Source organism: Sciurus carolinensis, chromosome 3, assembly GCF_902686445.1.
Source record: "Sciurus carolinensis chromosome 3, mSciCar1.2, whole genome shotgun sequence".
In the NCBI taxonomy this organism is placed as follows: domain Eukaryota; kingdom Metazoa; phylum Chordata; class Mammalia; order Rodentia; family Sciuridae; genus Sciurus; species Sciurus carolinensis.
Window position 1 is genome coordinate 11223121 of NC_062215.1, and position 9364 is coordinate 11232484.

The window sequence follows — 9364 nt, forward strand, 5'->3', positions numbered from 1 at the left end:
AATAAGAAAGTGTCAGCTTAAAGAGAGGAGGGTGATCCAAAAGAGGTTCCAGGATTCACCCAGAATCTGGTCATTATCATTCAAGCTGTCAAACCCTATAGTTCTCTAAGGAGAACTAAACTACTTCAACTATGGGTAGATGGATGGATGGATGGATGGATGGATGGATGGATGGATGAACAGATGGATAAATGAGTGTTTAATCAATGGAGATTAAATTCCAACCTGAGTTTTGGTGGGGTTTTGTTTGCTTACCATTGAGTGGCAAGAGCTTTTTCCTCCATATTTTTCTTGGTGCATTATAATTACACACAATGGTGGGATTTGTTGTTACATATTCTTACATGCTCACAACTTAACAATATAATTTGGCCAATATCATTCCCCAGGATTTTCCCTTTCCCTGGTCCCTTTCCTCTCTTTTTGCTTTTCATGAAATTCACTTCCCACCCATCATTTCCTTTTTCCTCTCTAACTTCCACATATGAGAGAAAACACACAACTGTTGACCTTCTGAGTTTGGTTTATTTCACTTAACGTAATGTTCTCATGTTTCATCCCTTTTCCTGCAAATGACATAATTTCATTCTTTGTGACTGAATAAAGCTCCATTGTATATACTAAATAAAATTATGGCATTTGCTGGTAAATGGATGGAGTTGGAGAATATCATGCTAAGTAAAATAAGTCAAACCCAAAAAACCGAAAACCAAATGTTTACTCTGATAGGCGAATGCTAATTCACAATAAGCGGGGCAGGAGACACTAGAGAAGATTAGAGTTATATATACCACATTTTCTTTATCCATTCATTTGTTGATGGACACCTGGGCAGGTTCCAAAGTCTGGCTATCGTGAATTGTGGTACTATAAATATGAGTATGCATGTATCACTATAGTATGACAACTTTATTTCTTTAGGATAAGTACTGAGGAGTGGTATAGCTGAGTCATATGGTGGTTCCATTCCTAGTCTTTTGAGGAACCTCTATACTGATTTCCATAGTGGGTCGTACTAATTTACTACCCCATCAACAGTGTGTAAGTATTCCTTTTTCTCTACATCCCCTTCAGCATTTATTACTGTTCGTATTCTCGATGGTTGCCCTTCTAACTGGAATGAAATGAAATCTCAGTGTCGTTTTGACTAAGCTGCACGAGTTCTTTATAAACTATGGACACAAATCATTTATCATACATACTTGTTGCAAATATTTTCTTTGAGTCTATGATTTGCCTCTTCAATTTGTTCACAGAATCTTTTGAAGAGCAAAGTTTTAAACTTTGATGAAGTTTAATGCATTAGTTTTATGTTTAGTGCCTTCTGTGACCTGTTTAAGAAATCTTTGCTTCCCTCAAGAACATGAAGATTTTCTCCTGGTTTTGGATTTTGGGGGTTTTTGTTATTTTGTTTTGTTTTTCTAATTAACTTTTATGGTTTTACTTTCACATTTAGATCTAAGATCTTAGTTCTTTTTAAAATATATATAATACAATACACAGGTTGAGGTTCAATTTTTGCATGCAGATGTATAGTTATTTCAGTATAATTTGTTGTTACTGATTTTTAAGTTAAAATTGTTTAGAAATCAAACACTGCATGATTCACATTCTTGAAATTTGGTGAGATTCCCTTCATTTCTGCAGATAGGTTTTATCACCTGAAACTAATAAATATTCTCCCGTTGTTGGCTGCAATGCTCTCTAAATGTCCTTAGGTCAAATTTGTTGATTCTCTCATTCAAATTTTGTGTATTATTGCTGATTTTTATTCAGCAATTGACTTTTTTTTTATCAGCTACTGACATAGATATAATAAAAGTTTCCTATGATTGTGGCTCTATTTTTGCTTGATATATTTTGATTCCACATTATTGGGTACACACAAATTTAAAATTTTTATAACTTTTTGGTAAATTGAACCTTCTATCCATATGAAACATTCTTTGTATCTCTAATTATTTTGTCTTAAGGTCAGTATCTTTTGATCTTCACATAGCTTCATCAAATTTCTTTTGCTAGAATTCTCATAATAAATCTTCCTTTCAACTTTTATTCTAATTTTCCCATGTTGCTGTGTTTTTGATATACCTATTGTAACAGGCATAAAGATGGGTCTTCATTCCAAATTTAACAGTCTGTGTCTTTTAATTGAAGTATATAGTCCATTTACATTTGCTGTAAATACTGATAAACTTGGGCAATTATATTCATTTCCTAGGGCTGCCACAACTAGTACATAAACTGGATGACTTAAACCATAGGTATTTGTTTTCTCACAGCTCTCAAGATTAGAAGTCTGAGATCAAGGTGTTGGAAGAGTTGACTTTTCCTAAGGCATCTCTTCTTGGCTTTCAGGTGTCCATCTTCTCCCTGTCTTCACAAGGTATCTCCTCTGAGTCTCTGTGTTCTGTATCATCTCATTATACAGAGAGATTGGATTAGGGCCCACCACAATAATCACATTTCACCTTTATTACTCGTTTAACGGCCCCACCTGTACATAGCATTGCATTCTTAGATAATGGGAGTTATGAATTGGGGGGACCAATTCAGCCCATAATAGTAGCAAATATGCCATAAACTGGATTAAACTACCATCTACCAAGTGCTTTGTATTTGTTCCACATATACCTTGTTCCCTTTTGTGTCTTTTCTCAACTTGTTGATTGACATTTTTATTATCCATCTTTTTTCTAATAGCATGAAACTATACATGCATTGACCATTCTTTTAGAGTTTCCCAGAAATTACAACAGGTACCCTTGACTTATTAAAGCATAATATTAGTTGATGCTTTTATTCTTTCTGGATAATACAAAAACTTTAGAATACCTTCCATTTATTCCCATTCTTATGTTCTTGTGGGCCTATATTTTAGTTCAAAATATTTTCAACCCCACAATGCATTTTTGTTGCCTATGCACTCAATTTTAATTTCTGTTTACTCACATTGTCTCCTAGAAACAAAATTCTCTGCTTTACTTATTTTTCTATCCTTGTGCAACATACAGAAACAGGGGTGTTTATCTTCTAGTGAAATGGGCAGAGGCAGGACACTCTTTCTAAAGTTTTAAGAAAGGAAATACAGAAGTCAGATGAAATGTTGGTATCAAGAAGTAAGTCTGGAAAGAGGTAGGTTATTAGAATACTCCTTAAAGACAAAACTTCCACCTACAAGGTGACACTGGTTAATTTCTGGGATGTTTATTTTGCTGTGTTGGTAGAAGAAAGGTTCACAGGAGCACACCAGGGGTGAAGGAAGAGTCTGTAGGTGAGAGGAAGGCATCAGTGGGCTCCACAAGACCCAAAGGGATTAGCTGGGTGACATAACAGCAACTGAACTCAGAGGTTGGTAGACATATGTCATTCCCTAACTGAGGTTCCTGGATTAAAGGAGCCCATAAAATCAGAGCAGAGGCCCAGTAATCACACTAGCGACAGCAGAGCGTGTGTCCTCCATATTTATGAATTCTGAAATGATAAGATTCAGCTTCAAGCATTGTAAATAGTGTCATCCCCGGCTCGCGGGCTTGTGAGAACCTGTCAAGAGCTTGGCAACTTGTGAATATTCAGCCTCAATTAATGTAAATGAGTTGCATGTTGAGGGCAAAAATATCCCTTCCTTTGCCAACTCCAAACCTTGTGGCTCATTACCAAAAGGATTCCAGTAGTGAAACCAACAGAGTCAGCCAAACCCCGTCTTCCCACCACAAGCATGTGGGAACATTCTACAAGGGGCCACGCTGCAAGTCTGGTATATTAAAACAAGGGTATCGAGTTTGCTAAATCAGCAACAATTATGGTATGTTCGAGGCAGAACTGCAATGTGAAGGGAGGGAAGGCCAATTCGCATCACAGGCTTGGCCTGCCTTCAAGTCTTAAGATCAGTTAAATAAAAGGTCTTTGCCTGTCTTTGGGTTTTTTCCTTCTTCATAAATAAGGACCAAACAAAGGACCTCCTCAAAGATACCTAAAATGAGGAAATATTCAAAAGGTCAACCCTATTCATATAATTATTATTGTAGGTTAACATTTATTCTGTTTTCCAAAGGCCAGGCATTCATTGTATTCAGCTCTTAGTGTGCATTATATTATCTCATTCAAGCATTGCAACAATCCTACCATGCACACCCGAATATTCCCATCCAGATTGCTGCAAGGTTGAGCCCCTCGCACAAGGTCAACCATACAGAAAGTGCTAGAACCAAAGGTCAAATATGACTTCTTATCCCAAAGTTGGTATCTTTAACCATTATGCGAGGCAGCACAGTATTAGGGAAATAATCAAATTAATTACCCCTGGTTTATCTCATCTCACTACAAAGTTCCAAAGGATGTGCACTCAACGGAGGCCACATTTTTCAAATCCATGATCCAGCAAAGTTTCCGCATGTGTTCCATTCTCCCCTGCCTTCTCCCAGTTCTGGATCTCCCACCTCTCCTGACTTCTTGCAGAGAGAGAGTCCACCTGAATGGAGAAGGACAAATGCGAGGAATAGCTTTTAGGAGAATAAAACTATCATTAAAATGTGTGCAGGGTAGAAAAAGTGTGGAGACACCCAACATCTACATAAATGGTCTGGCAATTCACCTGACTCATTTGTTTGTGTAGCAAAATGACTTATTTCAAACATTGATCTTCTGGGTCTTTCCTCTATTTTTAACAGCAAAACTATTTTATGCTCATTCCTTCATGAAGAGGAAAAGGGTGTATGTAAAGAAGGAAGTAGAGAAATAAATTATATTCTCCTGGCTCTAATGTTTTAAAAGCCCATGATGTTAGAGGCCTAGAAAGAACTCTCAGCCTAGATATTTCTTGGAAAATATCTTGAGTAACAGTAAGGCTGTGTGGGAGCCACACAAACAGGAACAAGGAAGTCCATGGTGTTATGCTTAGGCTCATGAGGGAGGGTCAAGATGTCTTATCCAACATCCATGTAACAGTGTTATGCTCCCAGAATTTAAATATAATCTCAGGAGCAGGAAGAAACCTTAAGTTAGCTAAGGTTAAATTTTTCCACCTTAGTGAAACAGGGGCTTAAAACAAATCAGACTGAATTTCAAAAACATATCCTAAGTTGTTTATTGGTACACTCAAGCTTCTGGGCTGAGGGTCACACCTGTAAGGGTACAAGGAGGGCACAGAGCACAGACTCCCACCTCCGAGGAACTCTGGGGAAAGGAAGAGGCTCAGGCCCCAAGTGTGGGAGATTTTTGGACAGCCAAACAGACCATGCTTCACTGCGGAGTCAGCCCAGATGAAAGGATGATTTGTCTCCTTACGAGCATCCCAGAGCAGGGACGTCAAACAATTTCGAAACACTTCTTAAGGAAAAAGCCAAGATGTTACATAAAGTTCAAAGCCAGTTTACAGTCCAAGGCCCACACCTAACACTGATCCCCTTCCAAATGTATTGGAGCCTTATTTCCCTGGAGACAGAAAGCTATGCTTTTGTGCCCTGGGGACATTGTTCACTTTTCTCTCTGGGAGGAACTAGATATGCTCCAACAAACCAAGAAAGGGACAGATCCGCGGACGCACCTGTGCTGAATCTGGTCCCCTCTGAGTGCAAGGTCTGGTTGCACTGCCCTGAGTTTGAATTCTGCTTCGTGCACACCCTGGTCTCAGCTGATGCTCAGAGATAAGGCAGGGGAAAGGGCAAGAGAGGTGCATCTTGCATTAGTAAGACGTTCTTGACCTTTCTGTTCGGAGCAGAAAAAGCAGCATCTGGGAACTTGTTAGAAACGCTGGACCTCAGGCCTCCAAGCCAGGTCTGCGTCATATGACTCTGCATTTGGATTCCCAGGTGATTCAGAAAGCGGATTAAAACCCGAGAAACACTGGTCTAGGGAGCCAGTCCCAGGCTTCTGGAAAAATGGAGACCACCTCCATTGCTCCAACAGGAAGAAACCCTCATGGTGGGAGTGCTTTGAGATCAGATGATTGGCAGGGCAGAGAGCAGGCCTGGAGTTAGTTGACAAGTTCAAACTCTGGTGTGTTTATTACTAGCTACTAACTGGAGCCTTAAGCAATGTGCTCTTTGGACCTCAATTTTCCAAATCCGTAAAATGAGATGATGATGGTAAAAATGAATTTTAATTCCCAGGGTTGTGAAATGAGCTGAAACAAAATACATAAAACATTTAGAATAGTGTCGGGTGTAATAAACCCTCAATAAACGTTAGCTGTCATTATTTTTAGAAGGAAAATGTTTTTTTTTTTTTTCTTTTTGCTATTGTTTTGTTTTGTTTGAGGTTTTAGTATTTTTGCTGTTGGTGGGGAGATTGTTTCTGGTTTTGTCTTGTCTTGTTGTGCTTTCTGCGCTTTGGATACCTCACAGAGAGCTGACGCCATCTTGGTGATTCCCTCTGTGTCCTTCCTTCTTAGGTGTGGAAAGGCAGCGAATGACTACCTGCCTCTGACAGGCCCATGCTACCTGGTAGGCCAGGGAGCCAGCTGGAGGGAGGAACAGCATGAATCACCCTTTCCCAAACTTGACTGGTTCCGGAGGCATGATCTTTACTTTCCTTAACCATCTCCATATACACCCTTATGTATTATTTTTATTTAAATCAATGTACAACAAAGGTGTTTTCAAAAGCCACATCCTAAAGCAACAAATGGTATCTACGACCTCAGCAGTTTAACATGCTAGCTGTAATCTCTTTCTAATCCTCGTTAAAGTGAAACCATAACTATGGAAACAAATATGTTCACACCTGCATAAAAATGTCACTCGGAACTCCATAAAGTTTCTCTGTTCCTGGCTTAGCATTTCCTTAGCTCTCAGCTGTGGTTCTAAATGTTTTGACATCAAATCTCTCCCCCCAGGTGACTTGAGCAAACCTTTTGTTCCCAGCTCATCCTGCTCAGCTGAGGACCAGAGCCAGCAAGTGACTTGCCCAAGATAACACAGCCAGTGCAGGAGCAAAAGAAGCTCAGGTCCCTGCTTTCCCATAATACCGCTGGCAGAAGTGTCCTCACTCTCCCAGAGAGCACGGAGACAACAGCTGTGTCTATGTATGTCCCTCTTCCTGCCCTCCCTGCTTGGTGACTTAGGTCTTCTTATTGCTTAGATTCCTCTTCCTTTCACATCTAATGCAATTGCTGAATTCATCCAACAGAGCAATCATCCCTCAATGTTAAGGTGTTCATTTTGCAGGTTTCCCCCACTGGGGCCCAAGGCTCCTAGTGTCATGGAGCTTTTCTCATATAACCAAAGCAGCAGCTCGATCTTCCTTCCAGCCTGCTTGTCACAAAGCACTTGCCACGCATGAGCCTCGGGGGCTGACACCTTCCTCCCTAAACATTCCAAGCTCCTACAAAACCAAGGTGTGAGCCAGCTCCCATGCAGGACGGTCCCCAGTCCGAGTTTCTCTTCTCCATGTTTTTCTCCTCTGTGAACCATCCAGTGATTGTCTAGCGATTCTTGACGTTAATTAACATACGAGGAAAGAGAGCAATTTAGCAGTATCTGTTCTGTTTCATGGCGGACATGATAATGTGCTAGGGTGTTGTCTCACCAACATTCAAGTCAGTAAATATTTTTGGAGGGCTCCGGACAAGCCACAAATGCTAGATGCTGCAAGGTCACAAAAGTCAGATGTGGCATCTTGTGGCCCTCTCAAAAGAGGTGACCACAGGGTCACCCTGTGAAGGGTGCTTGTTATCTGAATTGTGGATTCTCAGTGGACAATATTGTCCTTCTGGGCCAAAAATAAATATGGTTCTCAGAGGCAAAAATATTTTAGATGTTACAACCCTCCCCAACAAAAGCTCATTCCTTAGTATTTCATTTCTTCCATTGAGGCAAAATTTAATTGTAATTTTAATTAATTTAATTAATTAACTTAGTCAATTAATATAATAATAATAATAATAGTCAATAATAATTAAGTTTAATTTTTTTTTTGACAGGGTAATAACAGCAAAAAAGATGGAAAAGCGTTTGGTCTAAATGAAATAAGGATCCAAACACACTTCTCCTTTATTTTAGAAATTCTGATTCTAGTATCTATCCTAGAAAGAGTCCCTAGAAGAAGCAGAAAAGCAAAGACATTATAACTGCATCATTGTTTTTAGTAGTAAAACTACCTAAATGTTCACTGAGCACAAATGGTTCAATAAACTACGGTGCATCTGTACTGTGAAATACTAAAAGGGATGAGGTAGCTCTGGAAAGGGAGGAGCTGACCTGGGGAGGCTTCCAGGTCATGTTATCAGCTGGAAAGAGCAATCTGTAGGGATTCAGTCTTACCTGAAGGGACTGGTTCCAGGATACCCAAGGATCTTCTCCTCCCAAAGCCCTTGGATGCTCAAGTACCTTATATAAAATGATGTCTTTGTATATGACCTTCCATTTACTCTGAATCACCTCTAGAGTACTTATAATGCCAGATACAATATCAGTGTCCTGTACCTCTGCCAGTAGTGGATATTCTGTATTGTTGAGGGAAAAAAGATAAGAAAAAACTCTACAGTGCTGATGCTTTATTATTTTTTCCAAATGTCTTCTACCTGCAGTTCACTCCGCAGATGTGAATCCCAGGGCTACTGGGCTGACTGTATATTCACAATGACATTTGTATTAACACAAACCCACACCAGCTCAAAGAGTTTCTAAATGTACATGTGTAGATATAAATACAAAAGGAAGTCAATGGAAAGTCTCACACCAAAGGGACAAACTCAGGTTCCCCTTGAGGATAAAAGGGAATTTGACAATACCTTCAAATCAAGGGCTTTTTATTTCTCTCTTTCTATGGACTTTGTTTTTGGTCTTCTGCACCCAAATAGCCATGAATAATTCATATAAATTAAGAATAATAAATAAATATTTATAAAAAGAAGTCCTACTTCATCTCCCTAGCATTAGGAAAGATTTCCCCATCTGAATGGAAAAAAAGATTTCTTCTAAAAGACCTGCCACTTGATTTCTAGTGCCACAAAAGTCCAAGCCTGTGGGCTTCAGATGGATTCAAGATGTATCTTCTTAACCACATTATAGATAAGTGACACAAAGACATGCAGAGTCATTGAAAAGATAATCTCCTAAGGTCTGAAGTAATAAAGTAATCAAAAAGTAAAGAGCGATGGATTTTACTTCCAAAAAATGAAACACCAGTGGTCATCACTTCTGGAAGGCAGTTTGCAACATGTACAGAAGTGTTAAGCTTGCTTACCTGTTGACAAGCCATCACAGTCCCAGGAATTACACAGGGATGCTTATTGCTGCTTGCTTCAACATAGAGAGAAGTCAGAAATCTCTTAAAATTTTGTTAATAGAGGATCAGATCTGCTAAACTATAGCAGATATACAGTAGTCCCTCCTTTATCCTCAGATTATACCTACCAAGACCC